General features: G+C 46.5%; 1 long non-coding RNA gene across 3 annotated transcripts; it reads left to right on the forward strand.

The window, feature by feature from the left end:
• Positions 1-506: 506 nt before the first annotated feature.
• Positions 507-18,353, forward strand: LOC108352460 (uncharacterized). 3 transcript variants are annotated; one of them, XR_010056571.1, is made up of 6 exons: positions 507-755; positions 4,081-4,257; positions 5,832-8,056; positions 12,903-13,282; positions 16,498-16,548; positions 16,710-18,353. It is a non-coding gene; the product is annotated as an uncharacterized LOC108352460 (long non-coding RNA). The 3 variants fall into 3 exon arrangements; XR_010056572.1 differs by lacking the exon at positions 16,498-16,548; XR_005492033.2 differs by lacking the exons at positions 4,081-4,257; positions 5,832-8,056 and having other exon boundaries at positions 509-755.
• Positions 18,354-26,450: the final 8,097 nt, after the last annotated feature.

Here is a 26,450-nt window from a genome sequence, read left to right on the forward strand (position 1 = left end):
AAATACTTAACAGGTGATTAATTACAATATTATTGATTTGTTTGCTTTGTGTGCGTGCGCGCGCGCAAGTGCGCACGCTCCCTGAACATTTGGAAGTCAAAGGATCACATTTGCAGTTGCTTCTCTCCTTCCACCATGTAGTTTCCTGGGATTGACCTTGGGTCCCAGACTTAGCAGCAGGCTCCTTGACCCACTAAGCCATCTTGCTAGTGCCTGTGATTCACACACACACACAATTGTTATTTTGCAGCAGTCAGGGGACCTAGTAAGTTCTAAGATCCCTCTGAGCTTTCACCTTACTCCCATGCTAGTGTCAGGACAAGGTTTTTAGATGTCTCCCACGGTCCTGGGGTTATCCCCAATATGGTGTACAGAAGGTATTTCTCTCCCTCTCCCCCTCCCCCTGCCCCCTCTCCTTCTCTCTCTGCTTTTTGACTAGAGGTACCAGGTACTTTCATTGGATTCATAAAAGGGTCTGTGACCTCCCTAAGCTTCTAGAACGTGAGGGTTTCCATGGTATTCCGGGGTGACCCTGAAAGGGGGAAGTTTGATACTCAGGAGTGTGAGGACGACAGGAAGACAGATTTGAGCCCCGAGCTGTAACGTAACTTTCAGAAGAGCGAGGCAATCTAAGGCTCACAATCAGCTCCATCAAAGCAATTTAGTGGGGATGTTCCTATCTCTCAGCCATGGGCAGTTCCACAGGGAGATAAAATTTGATGGGAGTAGCAAAGACTCTTACGTCCTTGGCAGAGGTCAGTGCTGTTTTCGGAAAGTGTCGGTGAGCGGAGCAACTGGGCTGTTCCAGAACGAGGCCCTAGGCTTGACCACTTGTCAAGACACACAGGAGGCCTTGGGGATATTCACTGCAAACTGGAGGCCTAAAAATTATGGTCAAAAGCTGTGATGGCCCAGAGTCCCCTTCCAAATTTTAAAGCCAGGCTATATCCACCACAGGCACCTTTGATGGCTGCCTCTTTTTCCCTTCTTTGCGCATGCGTGCGTGCATGGCCTCCTCAGGAACCAACCGCTTATTATTATTACTATTTTTTGAGATGGATCCTTTGGCTCTAGGCTAGCTGGCCCACAAGCTGTATAGATGTACTGACACTACCCCTGCACTGTGATTACATGCACGCACACACCTGTTCTTTTCTTTTAACCCCTTAGTGTACTTCCAGGGTTCAAAGCCTAGGCCTCTCTTTGTGTGCAGCAAAGCACTTTACCAACCAAGCCATCTTCCTAGCCACCGGTTGCTTCTTTCTTAGACCTGTTTGTCTTAGACGCAGAACACAGATGTCCAAGAGCCAGGACAGGGCCGCAGGAACTGGGGGAAGAGAGAACAGGAAGGCATGGGTTAAGGTGGACCCTTTCTGTCCTAGCAGCTTTTAAGAGTCAAAGTTTCAGTAGGTGGCTCTGACTGACCTGGAACTCACAGAGATCTGCCTGTCTCTGCCTCTCAAGCACCAGGATTAAAAGTGTACACCACCATACAGGGCCTTGAACATATCTCACAGGGATGAATTTGTTACTGATTAAAATAGATAATCAACACACACACACACACACACACACACACACACATGCACGCACACACGCATGCACGCACACAGGCACCAAGATAAAAGTTGACGGGAGACATTTTGCAGTTGGAACCATAAGGTCAGAGTTGCAGAACAGAGTTACCCAAGCTGGTCTTTTGCTTATGGTACCACACGTGGATACACTGGGGACTTCCTCAGCTTCAGGGCAAAGCCTCTGTTGTACTTGGCACAACACAAGAGGTTCCTTAATGTTCAGTCTAAATCCCTTGAGGCCAGATATCCCCAGTCAGCCAGAGTCTTGAAGCGACAACTCAGCCACATCTTACATTACCCTTTCTTAACAATTTCAGCCGAACGCTCAGGGCTGAGGTGGGTTCCTATTCCGTGGGCTCTTGTGCACATCTCAGAGGTGAGTGGCTCCCTCTGAAACAAAGAGGTTCAAAGCCATTGGGGTCCTGCTCTAAGATGGCTTTGCAGGTGCTCCTGGGTCAAACTGGGCATGCTCCTCGGCTACCTACTGCTGTATTTCTACACTTATCTCTTTCATAGGGAATAATGCCAAGGCCAGTGACGCCTTAAATGCTGTCTGTTCTGTGCTAACACATAGAACTTGGGTCTTGTCTTAATGTTCTATTGCTGTGAAGAGATACCGTGACCATAGCAACTCTTCTAAAGGACGACATTTAATTGGGGCTGGCTTATAGGTTCAGAGGTTCAGTACATTATCATCATGGTAAGGATCATGGCGCCTTGCAGGCAGACATGGTTCTGGAGTAGCTGAGAGTTCTATATCTTGATATGAAGGCAGAAAGACACTGTGAGCCACACTGGGCGTAGCCTGAATATAGAAGACCTCAAAGCCCACCCCCACAGTAACACACCTCCTCCAACAAGGTCACACCTACTCTGATAAGGCCACACCCACTCCAACAAGGCCACACCCACTCCAACAAGGCCACACCTCCTAATAGTGCCATTCCTTATGGCCAAGCATTCACTCACATGAGTCTATGGGAGCCATACCTATTCAGGTCTGGCTGAAGCTACAGGTCTTCTGAGCTCAGTTTATCCTGAGCTAGAAGATGAGGTGGAGAGCAAGGAGGAAGGAGAGAGTCCAAAGGGCCTGCATGGAGGATGCTCATGGTGTGTAGGGTGCTAATCCTGATTGCCTTGTTAGTAACAAGGGGAAAGAAATGACCATGAAAGCCAAATGAACGACGAATGGCAGGGGGCTGCCTTGACACGGAAAGCCAGGCTGCTAATAACCCTTTAGTGGGGGGTGCGGGGGGTATGAGGACAAAAACTCTGACTGGTTAAGAAGGCCCTGGAAGATTGCTGGTTTGGGTAGTCAGTCTCTCTGTCTGTCTGTCTGTCTGTCTGTCTGTCTGTCTGTCTGTCTGTCTCCCCCTCTCTCTCCCTCCCTCTCTCTCTCTCCTACCTCCCACCGTGGAACAGTACAGTGTGCAGACTTGGACTTCCCAGCCTCCATAACTGAATTTGTTCTATATGCACCAGCCTGTGTGTGGTCTTCTGTTATGGCAACACACAGTGGGTGGAGTGCACCACACTCTGCTTGGTCCTCTTGCAAGTGTGACCCTCCTACTTCTTGTGTGTTTCTCGAGGCGTGTTGTAAACGCTGGATCATACAAGACAAGGCTAGCAGCTGTTTATCCAGTGCTCACATACTGGGTTTGGTGCTTGGCATACAGAAGAGAATACACCAGATCGGAACGCTTGAGACATTACAGAGAAGGGTATTTGGGTCCAGTTATTCCAAATATGACAAACTGCCAAGTGGAGACTTCTGGGGTCTGAGAATTGTGTGAACCCTAGAATCTGCACATAAAAGGTGATGCAAGTCTGATCCCCCTACCTTCCAGCTCTCCCTAGACCCCTACGTCAAGGAGGGAAGTACTGAGAACCAGTGGTTCGGCAGCCAGAGGCACCAGAGATCTTTACTGGGGTCTAAATCAAAGCTAGACTCAGAAGAGTCAGTCCTGAGCTCAGTGTGGATTTTACAGGTCAGCGAGGCTGAATGGGATCTGGGGCTGGTGATAAATTACTGTAGCTCTCGCTGGCTCTGCCCAGGCCACTGTTGCTTCAGTGTCTTTATTTCCCAAGAAGCTGGGCTCCACTAGGATAGGGCTCCATCGTCTAGTAGTGAGGTGCTATATGGCCTTTTGAAGGGCTGCATGTCTGAGCTGGGGGTCCCTATGGTCAGGGATAGTCTTCATCTTGGAAAGTGGTTAGGAGGAGCTGATGGGGAGATCCTCAAAGCAGAGGCAACTACATCCCCACTTAGAATCCTGCCTGGCACCAACAAACATCAGTTGAACAGGCAGATTAGCTCCCATCCTCCATTCTCTCTGAGTGATCTCCTCCATTGCTCATTTAGTAAGGACTCATTTCTCGCCACCCAGGCTCAGGTGTAGAATGGGGTCACCAGAATATCAAACAATGGAGGGAAGGGGTAGGGCATATCTCAGCTGGTACTGTGCCTGCCTAACATTCGTGGGGCCCTGGTTTTCATTCCCAGCATTCCACAAACCAGGTGTGGTGGCGCATGCCTACTGTCTCAGCCCTCAGGACACAGAGGCAGGAGATTCAGAGTTCGAGGTCATCCTCAGCTACACAGTTGTTTGGAGGCTAGCCTTGGCCACGTAGGATCCTGTCTCAAGGGAACAAACAACAACAGAGAAAGAAGAAATAGGTGGTAAGAGTCCCTTCTGGAGAAACATAGACCTACTTGTGTGAGCAGAAAATCAAAGTTCTATGGAGGAAGAGGGACCATGAAGGCCTTGTGGGTAATGATCTGGTCATAAAATGGACAAAGAGTTGAAGGAGTGTGGTGATTTGGTGACCCGTGAACAAAGAGTTTATGTCCTCTAGAAACTTAGCCTCACTTTAGGAAAGGCCAAGTGATATGGAAGTCTAGAGGAGCACTCCTTTAGTTATTTGGGTTCTGCAGTGCTTCAAACTGGGCCACCCAGGGATATGGATCTGATTAGAGTTATACGAGTACCCTTCAGTTAGTTCTAGCCTCTGGTAACCACAGGACATTGAACTTCCTTCAATGTCATGGTGGGCAGGCCCTGCACAACACCAACTATGGATGGCCAGCAAGAGTTTACTCTGAGCCACTTGCTATGTGAAGACAATTCTGTCTTAAGGGTTACGAAGATGAAGAAACCAATGGTTGAGGCCAAGCAACTTGCTCTGGTCACACAGTCTGTTCGCGGGAGAGGTGGGTATGGTTCTGGGAATGTAGGCCTCAACCTTTCTTCTAAGTATCAACCCAGACACTTTCCATGCAGCAGCAGCTCAGGGTTAATTTATGATCTAAGAGACTTTGTGTGTTCTTCCTGAGCTTTGTGCGAGGTGGCACTAAACTAGACTTCCCAGTTTCCTTTCAAGAACAGTCACAAATGTCCCACCCTTACCTGATGCCAGGCTCCAATGCACTCTTGTTCTGTGGATCTCAGACTACTCTGTCCAATCTCCCTCCCAGCCAGTCTTTATTATATATAGATATTTGCCTCAGATCCTGAGCCATCAATCCCTACAAAACAGGCTCCCATGGCCTGCTGCTTCTTCCTCTCAGATGATGTTTGAGTAATTTATAATTGTAGTTATGAAGAGGACCCATGCCAGTTGGAAGGATGAAGTCTAAATCCCAGTCCTGACCCTGCAAGTTTTAAATAATTTATGTGTTGCAGCAAAAAGTACAATAAATGGACTTATTAACACCCATATTATAAATAACAGCTAAGGTCACTGTGGAATTTTGTAGTATGGTCGGTCTTGACGGTAAACTTAGATTTGGTGAGGGATGACCAGGAGGCAGAATTCATCCATGGATTCACATCTGAATAGGCTGTTGGGAGGTGGGGTCTGGTTGGAGGACATGTGCATGTCCTTGGGGGCTCCATCTTGCTGTGCCCCTTCCTGTTACTGCTTCCTGCCTACTAGGAGACAGACAACCACCTCTACCATGCTCTCCTGCTGCCACAGTGTTCTGCTATCCCTGTGAGGTATAGGACTGTGGGCCAAAGTCTCTGAAGTCATGAAGCTGAATAATTCTTCCCTCAGCTGTTCTGTTCTTGGCTCTGAAAAACATTAGAGAGTTAAGCTCTTCAGTGCAATATCTTGTAAACACTTTCACATCTAATGTATAATCCTCCCTCCTGTGACTGTTCGTAAGCTAGAGTCTTATGCTGGGTAACAGCATATCTGGCTTGGTAAATAGAAGGATATGGCAAATAGGATGTCCTATTGTTTATTGTGCAGGCCTCCCTTGCAGCTAGATGTGACCCAGCTTAAGAAGACAGGGATCCAGTATCATCTATCCTTGTAGTCTTATCAAGAGAAGGAAAAACAACACAGTCCGGCCATCTTTCCTCTCCCTTCCTGTCTGCAGAGGAGGCAGCCATCTTGAAATCCTAACACAACAGCAATAAGGGACACTAGCATCCTCAGAACAGCAACGCCCCTGCGCTCCTGACAGCTGCGCCGATGCCAGCATTCACCTACTTCTGGAATATCACAGGGAGATTGGCAAGTCTGTCTAATGCCATAGTTGTTTAGTCTAATTTGTTATTTGTAACCAAACAGACCCAACTGATGTAAAATAATTTACTGCTTTTTTATTTGCAATGAATAAATGGGTCAATGACCCCCCCACACACACACACATACAAACCCCAGGAACACAAACATTATCATTTCAAATATGCTTATGATAAAAATTAGATGCTTTGATATGTCACAGCCCTCAGCTTAGGGCTGGACATACCTGTTCCAGTCTTGGTCTCTTGGTATCAAGGAAAGAAGGAAGGATGGTGGGTGTTGAGTCACACATCTACTTAGCAGTCATCTTAGTACAGAGTGACAGTCCGTGGTAAAGTTTAAAAAAGAACTTGATTTCTTTCTCTCTTGATCCTTGCAGCAACTTACAAGGTCTCATTATAATTCAGAAAAATATACAACCCTTCTCAACCCCTCCCCTTATTAAAGCTAACATTACTGCTGATTTTGTTTTTGTTCTTATGATTCCATACGCCTTCCTAAACAGTTACACACACACACTAAGGAGATTTTTGTTTTGCATTCTAAGCAGATGGTGTGAGGTACATTGCCCTTCAATGTACAATGCCCTTCCTCGTCTATATCTGTCTTAGAGCTATTTCTATGGTGGTTCAAACATCTGTCTTTAAGTTCTCAGTGGTTGTTGTGAGGGGGAGTGCTCACTGTCAACTTGACAGGATCCAGAGTCTCCTGGGGGATGGGCTTCTGGGATGCCTGTGGGGAATTATCTTGATTACATTAATTGACCTGTCCACTATGGGCAGCACCATTCCCATGGCTGGGACTCTGGACTATGGGATGGAGAAAGGGGCTATGTCAGCACAGTGCAGCAGCACTCTCTGCTTCCTGGGCGTGGATGTGATGTGACCAGCTTTTACTTCCTGGCCATGTTGGGCTACACTGCGAACTCTGAGCGAGAGTAGACCTTTCTTTCCTTAAAGTTTCTTTTTATGGGAGTATTTTATCATAACAATAGAAAATGTGTAACCAAGCTGTGCAGTGAGGAATGATTTACTAGGGGTTAAGTAAGTTCAAAGTCAAGATGGGTCACTTTACATGATAATGGTCTCTCTGTCTCTAGAAGAACCAAGTCAATCAAAGAAAGAGAATGACTATGGTGGCCTTTAAGGACCATACTTAGCCTGAAATACTGTTTGTCTTTGGCTCCCTGGGAGATGGGAAATTGCATCTTTACTGTCTTGAGCATGAGGTTGCTTAGCTACTCAACAGTGGCTGATCACGCTGTGTTTAAAAAAGTCAGGATTAAATCAATGATTCCCCGCGGATGACTGAACCATGAAAACTCAGGTCTGCAGGATACTGATATTTTTGTGGATTTCTTCTTGGCAAGTTTGGCTGCAGTCTAGGCAAGACACATTGCTAGTGGAGATCGGGGTTGCTGATGTCTTGGCTTTGAACGAGCAGTCTCTGTGGTAGCAATGCATGCCCAGGAGATAGAGGAATGTGTGTGGCCCCTCTTCCCCTCCAAGAGGTCCAATCTATATCCTACCCTGGCGGTGCAGCTCACTGAGCACTTCATAGCATGCACAAAGTTCCAAGGTTGGTCCCCAACATTATAAGAGCAATCCAACTCAAGATGGTCAGTCTACTACACAAACAGTGTGGATGGGTATATTACCTGGTATGGTGGTTTGAATATGCTTGGCCCAAGGAGTGGCACTGTTTGGAGGTGTGATATTGTTGGAGTAGGTGTGGCCTTGTTGGGATAGGTGTGGTCTTGTTGGATCAGGTATGGCTTTGTTGGAGTAATTGTGTTACTGTGGGGGTGAGCTATAAGACCCTCATCCTCTTCCTTCTCCTGTTTGCCTTCAGATGAAGATGTAGAACTCTCAGCTCCTCCTGCACCATGCCTGCCTGGATGCTGCCATGTTCCCACCTTGATGATAATGGACTGAACCTCTGAACCTGTAAGCCAGCCCCAATTAAATGTTGTCCTTATAAGAGTTGCCTCGGTCATGGTGTCTGCTCACAGTAGTAAAACCTAACTGAGACACCTGACAAAGAGAAGCAAAGTCAGCCATTATAGCAGGTTGCCCCTTAGCTGACCTTAAAGAAGGAGGTTAGCCTGGATTGCCAAGACAAACTTAATACAATGGCAGAAGAGTTCAATGCTAAAGAAGGAAGAGACAGCTAGTGTCAGAGCGGTAGAACATGATAAAACTACATGGCCATGACTCTCCCCAGATCCACAGGACTTATATCCTAAAGCTTAACAATATCCACTAAAGGACATCGCTCTCAGTCAGACTCAATACCCCTCTTTATAGGAGAGAAGAATTGTAACGCCCTGTTTACCACTCAGAAATGAATTTCCACAGATAGTATAATCCATACATGCATAGAGAGTCAAAAGATGAATACAGCACTCTGACAGTATTGGGAGAGGGAAGACGCTGAAGTTGCCTGTAATAAGAGGGTTTATATCTCTCAGTGTGTCAACGGCAGCACGGGACTACACAATAAAGCACAGCATCGCAGCCGGATAATTGCTCCAATCTATAACCACCGTGGCTTTCACGGCCAGGAGAGCAAGCTCCTACAGATGTGCTGTGTCTCTAGTGAAAGATGACACTAGTAGCTAGCCCCTCAGTGGTCGGTTTGCTGAGACACTGTATAGGGCTCATTGACATTCTCTACCCAGCAAAGATTAACCCTTTGCTTTTTAATGCCTTTGAGTTCTTGGTTTGCAGCCACGCCTGATGATCTGAGTTCAAATCCTGGGACCAATGTGGTGGAAGGGGAGAACAGATTCCCACAAATTCTCCTCTAATCTCCAAACATATTGTTACACACACACACACACACACACACACACACACACACTCACAATCAGACATACACAGAGACACACACAGATACACACATAGACACACACAGACACACACTTAGATACACAGTCACACACAGTCATACACACATACTCACAAACAGACATACACACAGAGTCATACACATACACACTCACAAACACACACACACACACACACACACACATATATATATAGAGAGAGACATACACAGATATACACATGCAGTCATACACACACACACACAGACATAAACACACAGAGACACACACACAGTCTCACACACACATACTCACATACAAACACAGACCTACATGCAGAGAGAGATATACACAGACATATACACATATAGTCATACATGTACACACACACTATATATACATATATATATGTATATATATATATATAGAGAGAGAGACATACACCAACATACACATGCAGTCATATACACACACACATATACACACACACATACACACAGAGAGACACACACAGTCACACACAGTCATACACACACTCATAGAGAGAGACAGAGAGACAGACAGACAGAATGACAGACAGACGGACAAGTGTGTATACACAAACACATTTACTTGGTTGCAGCTCAGTACAGAGTGCTTGTGTACCACACATACCCAGCACTGAATAAGCCCTAGATTTTTTTATGGATGCCAATGTTTGTTGAACACTTTTGTAAGTGCCGTATGACTGGACCTGAAGCCCAGCAATGATCTCCACTCCCTCCCTGTGATTCCCAGAACCTCCTTGGGAGGCGCCTTTGCCACAGCCTGGACACTTGGGTCCAGGATGTCTATGGATCTCCATTTGCTCCCAGTGGGATTTATGTGTTTTGAGTTTGTCTTCTCACCTTGGCTTTTAACCTGGAAAGGCTCTGGGTGTCCCTGTCTCATGGAAGGGAATTCGTACAAACGTGAGCTCTGTCAGAAGGAGCAATTATCTACCTCAAAATTCCCAGGAATAATGTATGCAAAATGGCTTCAGGGGGCTCTCAGGTCATTGGAAGGATTAACGGGCCCGTATGTGCAGGGAGCACCAAGTCAGGCGCTCCAATGCCCTTACAATAACTCTGCCAAGGAGGGAGTATTGACAGGATCATCCCATTTTACTGATGGAAAACTGAAGTCCAAGGTCAGGGAAGGTTAAGGCAGCCTGGCTCCAGATCCTGCGTGTCTAAGTGCTCTGCTTTGTTGTGTAGTGGTCTCAGCATACTTAGTTTGGTTCAGCAAAGTACTTAGCAGAGCACTCAGTACTTAACACTTGCTCAGTACTTTGGTTCAGCAAAGTACTTAGCACAGCACTCAGTACTTAACACTTACTCAGTACTTTGGTTCAGCAAAGTACTTAGCACAGCACTCAGAATATACAACCTCCCCACGTCCCAGTCAGTGGAGTTTGACTTTTCTCCAAAAAGACTTCCCTAGAGTTTACATCTAGCCTTCTTTGGACACAGAGAGAAACAAGGATGGATGGGACACTTCTGGAAGTAGCCCAACCTCTCCTGAAAAGATACTTTGACAAATATTTTCATTACCAACATGCCTTTTTGTGCCTGGGGTTTAGTGCCATGAGCCTGATTCTAGCAGTGGCCCAAAGCAGGCAAATTTAGCCTTTTCCTCTTCTGGAATCAGCACCATGTTGTATATAACCCCAGTGTTTATTCATTCACAAGCTACAGCAGGGGAGTGGCGGTGCAGCTCCTGTCCCCCCCACCCCAGGACAGCATAGTCTCACAGTGCAGGATCAGAGAAGTCCTCTTGAGTCTTAGCCCTGTTGTTTACTAGCTTACTGAGTAAGCCTAACAAGTCAAATGTGTCCTGCCTTCATTTCCTCCCCCAACACAGAGCCATAGTATTGACTGACAGCTCTCTTGGATTGAGAGACACTTGGAGACTTGACAAATCCCACTTGCGGGCGTGTTTGTGATGGCATTCCAGAGATGATTTGATTGGCAGCCGGGATACAATGGGGAGAGAAGACCCGCCCCATGTGTGCATGACACAGCTCCACAGGCTGAGAACTCGGGTGGATGGGAAGAGGCAGAATGCACACTTCTGAGTAAGAGGCTCCATAGTGGCTTCCATCACGGGGATGTCAGAACCCAGCCTCTTCAGCCTTTCAGTGTGCACTGGCACCAAGAACATTCTCAAGACCTCCCAGGCCCCCTGCTTCAGACTGAGTGGCTGAAAACAACAGAAATTGATTAGATGTAGCCTGAAAGGACAGAAGTCTGAAATCAAGGTGTTCTTCTCGGGTCAAGGGATTCAATCTCTGCTACATAGTCCCCCAGCTTCTAGTGAGAAGTCATTCTGAGCAGATGGTCACTTCCCTTTCTCCCTGTCCCCTCCTTCTATTCACCCCTCTCCCTGTCCCCTCCTTCTATTCACCCCTCTCCCTGTCTTCTCCTTCCTGACACCCCCCCCCAGTCTTTCTCTCCATTCATAGACTTTCTCATTTTCTCGTGGGATGGCATTGTCTTGGCTGGATAATTTAACCTACCCTCACTTGAAATAATTTGTAGAATCTAAGTGGCCAGGTTCCACCCCAGGGTCCAGGGAGGGAAGATCTAGCTGATCTAACTGGACAGAGGTGCCTTCCACTATCCATTCACTATTGACTGAGAGGTGTGATGTGGAAGAGGGCCGGCTCTGGACTTTGTAAATATGGCTGGCAAGGCTTTCCCTGTGAAGTTAGTGGTATACAGAATGTCTCAGTCAGGGATTTACTGCTGTGAACAGACGCTATGACCAAGGCAACTTTTACAAGGACAACATGTAATTGGGGCTGGCTTACAGGTTCAGAGGTTCAGTTCATTATCATCAAGGTAGGAGCATGGCAGCATCCAGGCAGGCATGGTGCAGGAGGAGCTGAGAGGTCTACATCTTCACCTGAAGGCTGCTTGGAGAATACGGGTTTCCAGGCAGCTAGGATTATAGCCCACACCCACAGTGACACACCTCCTCCAACAAGGCCACACCTCCCCCAAAAAGGCCACACCTCCCCCAACAAGGCCACACCTACCCCAACAAGGCCACACCTACTCTAATAGGGACACACCAATCCAACAAGGCCACACCTCCTTCAACAGGGCCACCTCTACTCCAACAAGGCCATAGCTTCTAATAGTGCTACTCTCTGGTCCAAGCATATACAAACCATAACACACACACACACACACACGAACTCACTCTGCAGATCAGCCTGGCCTGAACTCACAGATGTTAAGCAGTGTCTGGTTATTAGTGATATTCTTAAAGAAGGTCAAATATCGTTGGGGATTTAGCTCAGCGGTAGAGCGCTTGCCTAGGAAGCGCAAGGCCCTGGGTTCGGTCCCCAGCTCCGATAAAAAGAACCAAAAAAAAAAAAAAAAAAGGTGAAATATCAAAGAGATTCTGAGTATTTCTTGGCTAAGGACTGTGCATGCATGCATGTAGAGGCCAGAGGTCAATGTCTGATGTTTCTTATTTTCCACCCTATTTTGTAATGACCGTCTTTTGCTGAACCTAGAACTCACAGACTTAGCTACTGAGACACAGCGATCCTCTTGACTCTGCCTCCCCAATAGTGAGATTTTATTTATTGTTTTTGGTTTGGTTGGTTGGTTTTGTTTTTCTTTCTTTTTTTTTTTTTAAAAAAGACTTATTTATTTTATTTATATGAGTACACCGTAGCTGTCTTCAGACACACCAGAGAGGGCATCAGATCCCATTACAGATGGTTGTGAGCCACCATGTGGTTGCTGGGATTTGAACTCAGGACCTCTCTGGAAGAGCAGCCAGTGCTTTTAGCCTCTGAGCCATCCCTCCAGCCTGGTTTGTTTTTCTTAACGTGGGCGCTGAGGTATTGAACTCCTGCTCTCACATTTGAGACTCAATCGCTTCCTTTCCAGGTTTATTCCCCAGCGCAGACATTTATTTGCCTTTCACAGATGGGCAAATGGAGGCTCCGAGCAACAGAACGACGCTCCTTTCCTACGCGGAGAATGAAGCCTTCCCCCACCCTCCCTCCGGACTGCAGATTCCCAGTGAGCTATCTCCAGACTGACTTGGGCTTTCTCTTCGGCTCTCGGTGGACAGGGGACTCCGTGCCTCACTCATCCTGAGCTTCACGTGTCTGATAGCGATTGGGATCAAGTCGGTCTGATCACTTAGCTATGCTGGTCACACCCCGTATCCCAGAACTGTGTTGAAAAATGCAATTTGTAACATCCCAGGTGGAAAATTTCTGATTCTCTCTGACGGAGAATGCCGAGGAGGATTGGTCTCTAGTCTAGCGGAAATATAAACATCGGTTCTGAGAATAAAGGAGGTAGGTGTAGGGGGGAATGAGGTCCTGGAATTGATGGAAAGCTGTTGGTTTGGAATGTCAAAATTAACCAGGACTCTCCCCGTCACTGCCTTCCCGGGCCGTCTCTATGGGTTTCTAAGACATGGTTTTAAATCCTCTTGCTGCTTTTTTTTTTGACCTGGAAAAGAATGCAGATTGTTAGGTACTCTGTCTGTAAGGTTTACACACAGGGAGAGTTTAGCTGTTGGGGACTGATGCGCTGCTCACCAACCAACAACAGTTTTATGTGTGCACTTGACAGACGGGCCCAAGACCCAATTGGGACATGGCCCAGTCTAGCACGGGGTAAGCCCATCCTCCGCTCCTGCTGTTAAGGAGAGGCTGTTTGTTGCTAATTCCAGCCAGCAGAGGGCGCTATGGACACAGCTGGTACACTTTGGAGAGAGGCCTTTCTAGAAAGGAGAAACTCTACTTCAAAAATAATTTACTTTTATTTTATGTACTTTGGTGACTTGACTGCATGTGTATCTTTGTGAGGGTGTCAGGTCCCCTGGAACATGAGTTACAGAGAGGTGTGAGCTGCCATGTGGGCGCTGGGAATTGAACCCAGGTCCTCTGGAAGAGCAGCTGGAGCTCTTAACCACCAAGCCATGTCACCAACCCCGGAAGGAGAAAATCTTAATCGTAATGAAATGCCACACCGAGAGGAAGCGGGTTGATATTCTGAAGTGAATTTTATTTTTTAAGATTTATTTTTATTGTTTTTTCTTTTGTAATTACATACGTGTGTGTGCATGTGCCTGGGGGCGAGTGGGTATTTTTACACACGAATCCAGGTGCCCTGTCCTAGTTTGCTTTCTGTTACTTTGATAAACACTATAGCTCAAAGCAACATGAGGGAGGAAAGGGTTAATTTATTTGGCTTACACTTCCAGGTTTCAGTCCACCATCAAGGGAAGCCAAGGATAGAACCTGGAGGGAAGGGTTGGAGCAGAGGCAGTGGAGAACGCTGCTTGTAGGCTCTCTCAGCCGCCTCAGGCTCACATATAACTGACATCTTATCAAACCTGGGTCCACTTGCTAGGGATGGTGCTGCCTGCAGTGGGCCCACTGGGCCTTCCTCTACCAATTAGCAACCAAGAAAGTGCCCCACAGACATGCTCACAGGCTAATCTGATGGAGGCAGTTCTTCAAGGTGCGTCAAACTGACAGCTAAGATTAGCCATCCCATGTCTGTGGAGTCCGTAAGACCGTATCAGACCCCCTGGAGCTGGAGTTGCAGCCACTTGTGAGCCACCAAACATACATGCTGGGACCTGGTTCCTCTGAAAGAGCAGTATATACTTATAACTGCCGAGTTATCTCTCTAGCCCCCCAAAACTTATTTTAAATGACCAGTGTATTTGACTCTGGGCACGAGTCCGCTGGAGTTGTGTGGTAAGCCATATTAGTCCCCCTCCACCAGGGAGAGCAAAGGAGAATCTTCAGTTAACAGGATCTAGGGGGAGGAGTAACTGGTGCCTTAAAGTATGTTTCATATACCACCAAGCACCATGCTAGACGCTTCCCATATGTTATTTCCCATTGAGCAGTCCCAGGCAGGAAGCTGAGGCTCGTGAACCCACAGGTGAATGAGACGTAGTTTAAACAGCAGAATGTGAATCTTAACTGCAAAGCCCAACACATTTAGCTTCAAACAATAGTGTTTTCCCAGATGTAGCTTAGGGAATCAATAACTGGGAATTGGGGGAGCCATGATAGAGTGGTCCTCCCATCCCAATCCCTTGGACACTCATGTTCAGTATTAAAGTCTATGTGCCTTTTGTGAGGTTGACTTAGGAGGCTACTTAGTGGTCTTTGGCATTGTAGGGACACAGATGAGGCAGAACTGCCCCTCCCCCACCCCGTGTATTTATTTGTTCCTTCTGGTGCTCAAAAGGAGAAGAGGAGATGGGTGCTCAATAGGAGATACGGCATTTCCTCCCTGGTGAGGTCTAGCCCCCAACACCTGCACAGGGGGCTGATGTTAAAGAGCTTAAATGTGTTTCACATTCATCAAGATAGTATGTATTTATATATGTATCTATGTATGTATGTGTGTGTCTATATATGTATGTATCTATGTATGTATATATCTATATATGTATGTATATATCTATATATGTATGTATATATATCTATGAATGTATGTATCTATGTATGTATATATCTATATATGTATGTATATATATCTATGTATGTATGTATCTATGTATGTATATATCTATATATGTATGTATCTATCTCTATATATGTATGTATCTATGTATGTATGTATCTATATATGTATGTATGTATCTATGTGTGTATGTATGTATCTATGTGTGTATGTATGCATTTATCTATGTATGCATGTATGTATGTATCTGTATGTATTTATATATGTATGCATCTATAATGTATATATCTGTATATGTTTGTATGCATGTGTCTATGTATGTATATATGTATGTATGCATGTATTTATTTATTTATTTATTTTTCGGAGCTGGGGACCGAACCCAGGGCCTTGCACTTGCTAGGCAAGTGCTCTACCACTGAGCTAAATCCCCAACCCCTGTATGTATTTATTTATTTGCTTATTTATACCAGACTTATCCCCCCAGGTATTCAGCATGCGCCCTCCCAACCCCCCGCCAAGCAACCACAATGGGTAAACCAGGCAATGCGGGGAGGTAGTTCAGAAAGCAGGATGGACTCAGGGGAGGGGTGAATGGGGCATTGCATGGCCATAGTCCATTGCTCTAAGCTGTGTGCCGCCACTGGTGCGAACTGGGGCTGTGTTGGGTGGAGAGGGAGCAGAGGTCTGGCAGGTCAAGAGATACTCAATGCTGATTCCAAACCAGGAAGGCACTAGTCCCTCCTCCTGGAGCCTCAGAGAGAAGATACAAAGTAATGTCGTGGACAACTTCAGTGATAGTTTCTGTTGGAGGTGTGTGCACATGTGTGTTTACATGTGTATGTGTGTACATGTATGTGAAGGGGTGGTCTACACCCCCATGTCATGGTGCACATGAGGAGAAGGTCAGAGGACAAACTTGAGGGAGCCAGCTCTCTCCCTGTACCATGTAGGACCCAGAGACAAAACAAAGTCAGGCTTGGTAGAGAGTGCCTTTAAGCTTGCTGGCACTCACACATGTGCATACACCTCCAACGAAAACTGTCACTGAAGTTGTCCGTCCACTTTATTTTTCCAGACTGGGCTTTTCACTGAATCTGATGCTCACCAATTCTGATCAACTTTTCAGGTGGGTTCTGAGTGAGTCAAACTTAGGTCCTGAGGCTCTCAAGCTAAGCATGTATCAACTGAGCCATCTCCCGGTTCCCCTCGGGGGCAGTTTATAGTGAACACAGATTGCATTTTGTCGTAGTGTATTGTTGTTATTTACATTTTTATTATTTATGGTAGATACACGTGCATCTACGTATGAGCCTGAGGAGTCAGAGGTATCGGATACCTGGAGCTGGAGTTATAGGCCGTTGTGAGCAGCTGCTGTGAGTGCCTAGAATTAAACACAAGAACAAAGCATGCCCATAGCCATGGAGCCATTTCTCCAGTCCTGCCATTGTGTGTTATGTTCCATTAAAATGAGGTTAAGAAAGCCGGAGTGTCCTGGAGATGGATGTAAGTGGAGGGGGTATGCGAGAAGAGCAGCAAAAGAAGTAAATGGTTTGTTCTGTGCTGACGTCATTAACCCCACCCACTCATCCCCCCCAACCCAGTCAGCATCATTAGGAAACAGGCAAGGAAGTCTGTTCTACTCCTGTAGATTACACACTTAGTATGAACATCTAGGTCAGGTTTGGGAGGGGAGTTTAATGCTGTACGTTGTCTAACAGATTAGTAATGTCTCGCTCCAATCAATGGGATGGGAAGCTTTTGAATCACTGGCTAAAGTGAAAGCGTGCTATAATTGATTAGTGATGTCTGCCTGGGTAAGCAGCAGCAGGCTTGGAATTTGCCTGATCTAAAGACCCTGGCTTTGAAGGACACCATGGTCTCTCAGCTGTCTTTTGGTTCATGACAAGTTTGGTTTTTCTTACTTGGTCTCTTTTTATTTTGATTTACTTCCTAAATTGGCCAAATATAATGCTCTACAAGGCATTGGAAGGGAGCCTGCATATACACCACTGTGTCTGCCTTCCAGTTTGCCTTTAGCTGTCTGTGGCAGCAGAACATATCAGAACAGCCTCTTACAACACAAAATGGGAAAAGGGCTGCCAGAGTGCTTCAGGCAATGGTATTAGCTAGGAAAATTGGGTTTTGACGTTTCTGAAGCTCTGGTGTCTCCAAACTGGGACAGGTTCTTCATTCTCCAGGGTTTTCATCTCAGGAGTAGCAGCATCTGCCATGGGACCTGCCTCTTTTCTCTTCTCCAGCTCCTGTGGTCAAACAGGTGTGGTAAACAGGGCCAACCAGAAGGATTCAAGCTTTTCTAACTTGTCTTTTACAGTGACAGTCAGGAGGGAACACTGTGAATCTAGGTGTCAAAAATCACAAAGACCGTGGAGCAGAATACAGAATATTTATTTCACACGATCATTCTGCCATTCATTTATTTTCAACAAACACTGTCTGAGCATTTCCTATATGTCAGGGTATTGAGGTTTATTGAAGACATAGACAGAAGTAAGGAAGTAAGGAATTTTACCTGCCTGTTATGGCTTGGAGCCTAATAGACAGGTGCGCTCATAAGTCTAGTGTGGAATGGCAGCTGTTCAGTCAGAGAATGCTCAGGGTGCGTGGAAAGATAATGAGAATTAACTACATAAACCATGAGGCAGGTGCTAGGTGCAGCTCTTACCCAATGTCTCCAGTGGGTGGCGCTGTTTAGGGACGTGCAACCACCTCCTTGCTGGATGAAGTCTCACTAGGATCAGGCTTTCTGATTACACACCCTTAGCCACGCCCAGTTTGCTCTCTCCCCTTTGTGAAGATGTGAGCCCTTAGCTTCCGGTTCCTGCCACCATGCGGGCCATGCCTCTCTGCCATAGTGGACTGCAATCCCCGTGGGACCATGAGCCAAAATAAACTCTTTGTTCAATCAGTCAATTTTGGTCTCGGGCGTTTTATCACAGCCTTAGGAAAGTCTTTAACACGCCACAGTTACTAGCATCTTCCCGGTGACTTTTGCTAGGAGTCACATCCCCTGCCGGTGCTCAGGGGCGACTCAGTGGTTACTGCCACTTATTTTCCAGGTTTTTCTCCCTTAGCGATAGGAAACCTTTCTTATGAGCCAATTAACAATGCAGAGTCTGAGGAAAAGGTGTGTTAAAATGGGGAGGGGGTATGAATCCCAACAGATATGCAGAGACAACAAAGAAACACAGAGAATGAGACAACCTCCCATCATAACCCATCCCCAACACCCCAGTCCCCCTCACATCACCTAGATTAGTGAAACGCCTGAAGAAGAGTTCAGAATCCTACTTTAAAACAGTATCAATGATGATATCGAAGTTTAGATAAAGGGATGAGCAAACAGGACATCCAGTTGCTCTGAATAGTTTTATGGCATCTTGACATACGGGGCTATAGGCAAGCAGGCATTTTCTTTATTAATGATTGATGGGGAGGGCCCCGCCCACTGTGGGTGGAGCCATCCCTGGGCTTGTGGTCCTGGGTTCTGTAAGAAAGCAGGCTGAGTAAGCCATGGGGAGCAAGTCAGTAAGCAGCACCCCTCCATGGTCTCTGCATCAGCTCCTGCCTAAGTTTCTTGCCCTGTTTGAGTTCCTATCCCAACTTCCTTCAATGGTGGACTATTATTGCTGTAAAATTATAAACAAAAAAAAAAAGCTGTCTACCCCCACTAGATCCAGCAAAGCCTCTCACCCACTTTGCTCAATCCCATACCACACTGCTGAAGGCTTCTCTCTGAGCCTGGCAGTAATCTCTCTACCCATCTAGTTCCCAGGGCAGGTTGCCACCATGCCAGAAATATACATCCCAATTCCGTGTCGGCTTAGTGTCCCCAGCCACCACATGCTCTCTTGAACTTAAGTCGCCACATGAAAGAACACACAACACCATAACCTCTGATCCAATTGATAATATATAATTTGCTCATCTAGGCACACAAAAACTCCATATACATCCATCCCTTACGAATATTCATAACAACCTGTAAATGTGCAGAGAGGAATCTTAACAGCAGCCTCCATGTTCTCCCGGCAACTTCTCCACCTTGCTCCAGTCTCTTCCTCTCTCCAAAACTTTTCTCCTGCCCATCCTTCCTTCTCATCCAATGACAGGCCTCGTTCTATCTTGTACCTGCCTACACCTGTGTGATGACGTCATCCTACAGACTATGATGTGGAAGTGTAAGCCAAGCAAACCCTTACTCTTTATCTTGCTTTTGGTCATGGTGTTTCATTGCACCAATGGTAACCCTAACTGGCTAAGTCAAGATCATGACAGGATGGCATCTAAAGTGAGTGGAACCACAAGGTGGGGGAGAGAAAGTATGAGATATAGACGATAAATTCAGCAACAGATTGAAAACACCTCTGAAGAGCCAAACAGGAATTCTGGAAATGGAAAATAAAACCCATTAAAATAAAAAAAAAACATGAGAAAGCGCCATCAACAGACAAGACCATATCCTGGGACTCAGGACAAAGCAAGACATGGATACACTTGGTCATATGTGAAGAAAAAAAGTCAATGGACATGACTAATAATTCCAAGAATTCTGGAATACATTCAAGAACCCATGGGACAGAAAGAGTGGGGGATAAACAACGAATAGAGTAGATAAATTATCATAGGGGAAAAAAAAGTCATAGCAGGAGAGTATGCCAATCTAGGGAACGAAGTTGACAACCAACGCAAGAGGCATTTATACCCAAACGCATGAGCAGAGAAGGACGTCCCCACAGCAAGCCACAGTGAAGACGTCAAAAATACAAAGTAAGGACGGAATCTAAAATCCATAGAGGGGAAAACCAGACTCACGCACAAAAGCAGAGATACTGGAAGGATGTCAGACCCATCACCATAAAAGCTCTCAAAGCAGGAAGGCAGGAAATTATGTATATTTCAGGCCCCACAAGTAAATATCTGTCAACCAAGAGTGCTGTGCCCAGCAAAGCTTTTTCTTAAAATGGACGGAAAAATAAGGGTATTTGAGATCAGTACAAATGGAGGGATCTGCTCTGGTCTCTCATCCCATGAGCCATGTGGGAATGAAGGCTAACTCTGACTCTATTGCTCTGTGGGTCTTAAGAGTCTTGAAGAACACATCCAGTATTCCCCAAGTCCAAAGCTACAGCCCCATGACTTTGGCTGCTCTGTGGGTCTTAAGAGTCTTGAAGAACAAACCAGTATTCCCCAAGTCCAGAGCTGCAACCTCCCGACTTTGGCTGCATGCAGAAAGCCCATCAATATCAAGGTACTGGGGATTCTCGCTGAGGAGTTTGTCCCTCCAGGTCTCTACCTGTCACAGCCTTGGATGTATGAATTGCATCTCGTTCATGCCCACTATTTATTGAACACCTATTGTCTCTGATCTTACAAGAGCTCCTTGGGTCTGATTTACTTGCCCTGTGTATTCTCCATTAGGATTTCCACAGCCTTTGCCTACTGCTGAGGATAATTCGAAGTCCTGTGTGTGGTTCATCTAGGCATTGCCACCTCGTTCCAATCACACCAACAAGCACCTTGTTTTGCAAAGCTACCTTGTGACCCTGTGTTGGGTTCAGCCGTGAAGTCACATCCATCTCCCAAAGGGACTGACTTTACTGTGTGCTTCCTGTATCATCCTGTCTCCATTCTGGGTAAAGTCTGAGATCTCATGGGTGTTTGTCCATATTTTAGGGTCATTAGTTTGCACCCATGTATTAGGGCATGGGTACTTTAATCCTTTTAAATGAGCATTTGCACAAGCTGTTTTTATTACCAGGCCTGGCTTAGATTTCTGTTAACTAATGCCCACGGGAGCAAACTGGAGGGAGAGTTTCTGTCTATGGACATTCACGAGGGGCTCAGAGTCATGTGATCAGGGGAGTGGTTCAGTCTCAAGAGGGGCTGAAGCATTGGTGGAAATGAAATTATACAGAGAAAACTGTGTCGGTCATACTCTCTGAGGAAACTCGCAGTATGTGGCTGGAAGGAACGCTGGGTTAAGTTGCTTTGGTGATGGGGTTGGGAGGCTGTGCCCTTGCTCACTCAGTTTCCTTCCAGGTTAGCACACTTTTGCTACTCTGCTGGGCTTCTCCCAGGGTGCTGTGCACATTTGAGGCTTGAGATGATTCTATGGGCAAGACTGGACGGGAAGGGGGTGTCTAGTGCTTTAGCAAGGGAGGGGGCTTTTCATGAACATCTGTTGGATTTATTCATTCACTCAGGTATTCAATTCTCTTTAATCATTCAATCATTGCTCATACCTGGAACCAACAGCCAAATTCCAGATCTTGGGGTTGTAGCAGCAAGCATTTTGGGTACAGTCCCTTACTCTTCAAGGGTGTTCTAGTGAGGGAGGCGGCTGACTAAAGATAGTCCCAAGTGTGCTAGTGATCAGCCAGCCCATGACCTATGACTTGCCCCTTTATGGAATGAGGGTAAACGGGGATTTTTAACTAGGTGTTTAGTAGAGCTGGTTGGCTTGTGAATGCAGGAAAACAAATCTTTTCACCTGTGTGCTGTTCAGTCTGCCACATGGTTCCATTCACACAACAGCTTTCACTCTTCTCCAGCCCACCCCTGCCCCGTCAGTCTTCCCGGGGATGAATAGATGGTGTGTTGGCGGTGTTGGGGCCAATGCCTGAGAACACCTGGATCTATGTCTTCTGCAACCTGTTTCCTGAGTTGTCCTGCTCTGAGGCATGGCCGCTTTTGCTTTTGGTTCTTCTTTGTAAGGTGACACACTTTCCGTAGCCCTCTTATTAAGCTTGTGTGGTATGGGAAGGCAGGAGAGCCCATACTGTAGAATGCCCCCAAACTGGACATAGGAGGGGTGTTTCCTTTGATTATTTCCCAACTGGACTAGAACCCACAGGGCTCTCAGTGGGACTGGTGAGTTACACAAACAGGAGTAAGAGTGGGAGAGAGGGAGGGGCTGTGGTGGAGACAGTGTTAGTGGTGGATCTTTCGAGAGAGGGCATGTACGACCATCCGGAGAAGCACAAGTATAGCTCGGCCATTAGAAAGTGTCTTCCAGTCTGAACCCCTGCCACCACTCTGCTCCCTGCTTGGCACACAATGATGGTGTGAGATGATCATCTATATCCCACAACCAGACGTCCTTGCTTGTGTGAGCTTGAGCGAGCTCCAGGCAACCAGGAGAACCTAGCTGTAACGCACAATGAAAAGAACACAGTAGAAAGGTTGCCTTCTGGGCCCAGAGACTATCTGCTCTAAGAAGCAAACATTGCACTGAAGTCCCAGAGTCGCCAGGTCCCCTCTCTAGACCTTGAGCATAGTAAGAGCCATTGTTTCCGGTGTTCTCTGACTACTGGGTACCTTTCAAAGCTCGACTTAGCTCATCTGGACTCACCTCATGTGCAAAAACATGGCGCCATACGAAAAGAAGTCCTATTTACGAATGAGGAAACCTAGGGCTTCAATGACATGCCTGAGATTTCATGAACAACAGGGACATTCTTCATTTGGATCTCTCCAGAAGCAGCCTTGGAGACGAGGATTTGTGTTCAATGGTGGGAAAGAAAAGTAGAGATGGATAATCATGCTGTCTATTGCTTCTTCAGGAAGCTGGACCTTAATCCTGTTAGGAAGACCCTGGGAGCTTGGGAGGTAGAGTCCTGCCTTACTGATACCCACCAAAGAATGAATGGAATGGACAGCTGTGTCTCACTCTGTTGGGCGGACTACATGATGGTTCCGGTTGCCGGTGCACATTATGTCTTTGGTTGTGTCTGTTGAGGCTTACAGGAGCAAGACTCCATCATCAATGGCTTTCAGTGAGAGGGCTGCCAGTGACCAAGAGAGTCTGGGAGGAAGGTGGGCAGTTCCCTAACTGTGAGATATTTGTAGATCAAACAAGGAAAGGATGTGGGGCTTGGAATTAGCTCCATGTATAAGAGGAGTCAGGGAGCAGCAAGTGGTGGGGGTGGGATTTGAACCGGAGCCAATCTGGCATTTATCTAATGTTTTCTGAACCCAGATTTAAAGTCTTAGCTACAAGACAGCCGCATCCTCTGCTTGGGAAGCTGAGTAAGTCTGCACTGTAAACAACATCCTCATGGGGATCATGGCTCTCACACCAATCCAAGTTGTCCAAAGCCAGATACCAGGCAAACAGAGGGTGTTCTTCCCCTTGGAATTTGAGAAACGATTCAGGGTTCTGGATCTATCAGGAGTCTACAAGCCCCCACCATCCCCTCCTCTGTATCCCAGCTTGTGTATATCTTGTCCCAAGGTCTAACCTTGGATATGTCCTCACAAAAGGTCAAACTCTCCTTGGAACTGAGTATAGCAAAGAGCTCTGCATCTAAAGTTTGTTACTCTAATCTTCTGATTGCCATCAGGGCCTAATCCCCACTTTTGCCACTGGATCTCCAAGTGATCCTGGGACAAGTGCACCCCTCTCTTGTGTGACTTTCTTGGAGAGATGTGAGCCAATGTCTATTAGGCTACTGTGGACAGACCAAGGAAACCATTTCCTCTGGGCCCAACTCAGCGATCTGGTGAGTTTACTGGGGTCTCTTACAGGAGCACAGATGACCCAGAAGCATCTGTGTTATCAGGAAACACACCTCAACGAGGGCAATGACTGGGGGAGGATGCATCCCTCCCTGGAGATCACTGAACAATATGCAGGTACCTTCACGGAAGAGACTCTTTCCCAACAACTGCTTCTACCTCAATAGCCTTGTGACTGAGGTGGCTTTCTGACCCCCTTGGGCCCTGTGATAGTTTGTTATGCTTGGCCCAGGGAGTGACACTATCAAGAAATGTGGCCTTGTTGGAGTAGCTGTGGCCCTGTTGGAGGAGGTGTGGCCTTGTTGGAAGAGGTGTGGCCTTGTTGGAGGTGTGGCCCTGTGGGAGTGGGTATGGCCTCATGGGAGTGGGTGTGTCACTGTGGGTGTGGTCTTTAAGACCCTCATCCTAGTTACCTGGAAGCCAGTATTCTGCTAGCAGCCTTCAGATGAAGATGTAGAACTCTCAGCTCCTCCTGCACCATACCTGCCTGGATGCTGCCATATTCCTGCCTTGATAATAATGGACTGAACCTCTGAACCTGTAAGCCAGTCCCAATTAAATGTTGTCCTTATGAGTGTTGCCTTGATCATGGTGTCTGTTCACAGCAGTAAAACCCTAAGACAGGCTCTATAAAATGCCCAAGCTTTTCTCCAACTTCCTGGAGAGGATGTCTCAATTCTGAGGAATTAGCCACACATCATCTCCCTCAGGGTCAGCTTTCCTGTCCAAAACATTTCAATGTCTTGTGTGGCTCAGGGATGGGCAGGAAGTAATGTTTACAGACTAAGTCTGGGGCCTGTGTTGGAGTTCTCCCCATCTCTTGTTTGCATAAATGGCCAGGATGAACTTAGAGGGCAGAGGAAGCCCTTGGGACTTGGTGTAGGTTGGGAGGGCCCCCAGTGACCTTAAGATTGCAAAATAAAAGTGTAGACCACTTCAGGATCCCAAAAGATCCTGATTTATGTTTTGCTGTGGAGACATTAGCAATTAGGAGATTGTAAGATAATGAAGGAGCGTCTTAGGAGGCACAATGGAGACCCCACAATGAACAAAGGAGCTATTTGTCTTGTGTGGGTCCTTGGCATCTGCCCACCCACGTCCTCTTGGCTTAGAAATCCCACAACATGGAGAGGTGTGCCTACTGGACCTGAGAGATTTTTATGCTACAGGGCAGGGAATCTCTCCAAATGGCTATTGGGATGGGGGTGGGGGAGGGAGGCAGTGGGAGCTCCAAAGCATGGTATGGAGCCCCTTCTGGTCCTCCAGTTCTACTCTCCTTTCCCTACACGAGCTGTAGATGAGGTCTCTCCAGAGACCATCAAAATGAAAAACACCAGCCTATTTTCCACGCATGGGGGCCCGGCGATGCACCCGGAATCAGCTATTCCAAAACCTGTTTGTCCAGAATCTTATATCTAAATTATGTTCCTCAAAATTTAATAAATGAGACCTAATGGAGTGCACTCAAGCAACGCTGATGAAATCTGCTGTGAAAAAATTACGATTTCATTGTTTTCTGTAACCCTCTGAAGCTTGCGCCTCTCCTGCGGCCCCTCCCCGCTGCGTTCAGGCTTCTGACATCTTCTGCAGAGCTTTGGGGTCCAGAGAAGCCTCAGGGAGGGGCCGCATGTCTGGGTGTAGCCCTGGCCGGGAGTAATCAGAGTTGTAAACAATTAAAAAACAAAAAACAAAAAATGTTGGTTTCAGATGAAACATTCCTGGATTCAATTTGTCTTGTGTACATAGAAGGCAGCTGCAGTTCCTTCCTCTCAGGGAGGACGCTAAGCATCAAGGCAGTCACAGATGCTATGGAAACTCTGTGCCTGAGGGGCCAGGAGAGGTCATCTGAGTCACAGAGAACCTCACACCGGGCTCTGTGTTTGATCAGCATCCTAACAGGATGGTTAGATCAGCTCTATGAGATAGACCCCTCTGTTCAAGACTTACTAAAACGGAAATCAAGGCTCAGAGAGGTTTAGTGATTTTTCTTCAGTCACACAGCACTAAGGGATAGATGCAGGATTTGAATAGATAATTCTTAGGATTTAAGCCCAAAAGTCTTAAGCTTCTTCACATGACTGTTCTCTGCTGTTTTATTTTATAGACAGGAGAACAGAAACTCAGGAGAACAAAATGCAAGTTATAATTAAGAGCCCTGGGCTCCGGAGGACAAATTTAAGGCTGGGGACTTAGTTCAGTGATAGAGTGTTTGCTTTGTATGTGAGTGGTTCGGGGTTGTATCCCCTTGCACTGGTGTGCTGGGCAGGGTGAAAATTATGTTTGTGACTGTGTGTCTGCCAGTCATGATACACAGACAGACAGATACACACACACACACACACACACACACACACACACACACACACACACACACACACACACAGAGAGAGAGAGAGAGAGAGAGAGAGAGAGAGAGAGAGAGAGAGAGAGAGCTCTCAAATTCATTTGCTGTGTTATGTTGGGCTAATTGCTCACCTTCTCTGTGTTTTG

Source organism: Rattus norvegicus, chromosome 12, assembly GCF_036323735.1.
Source record: "Rattus norvegicus strain BN/NHsdMcwi chromosome 12, GRCr8, whole genome shotgun sequence".
Classification (NCBI taxonomy): Eukaryota; Metazoa; Chordata; class Mammalia; order Rodentia; family Muridae; genus Rattus; species Rattus norvegicus.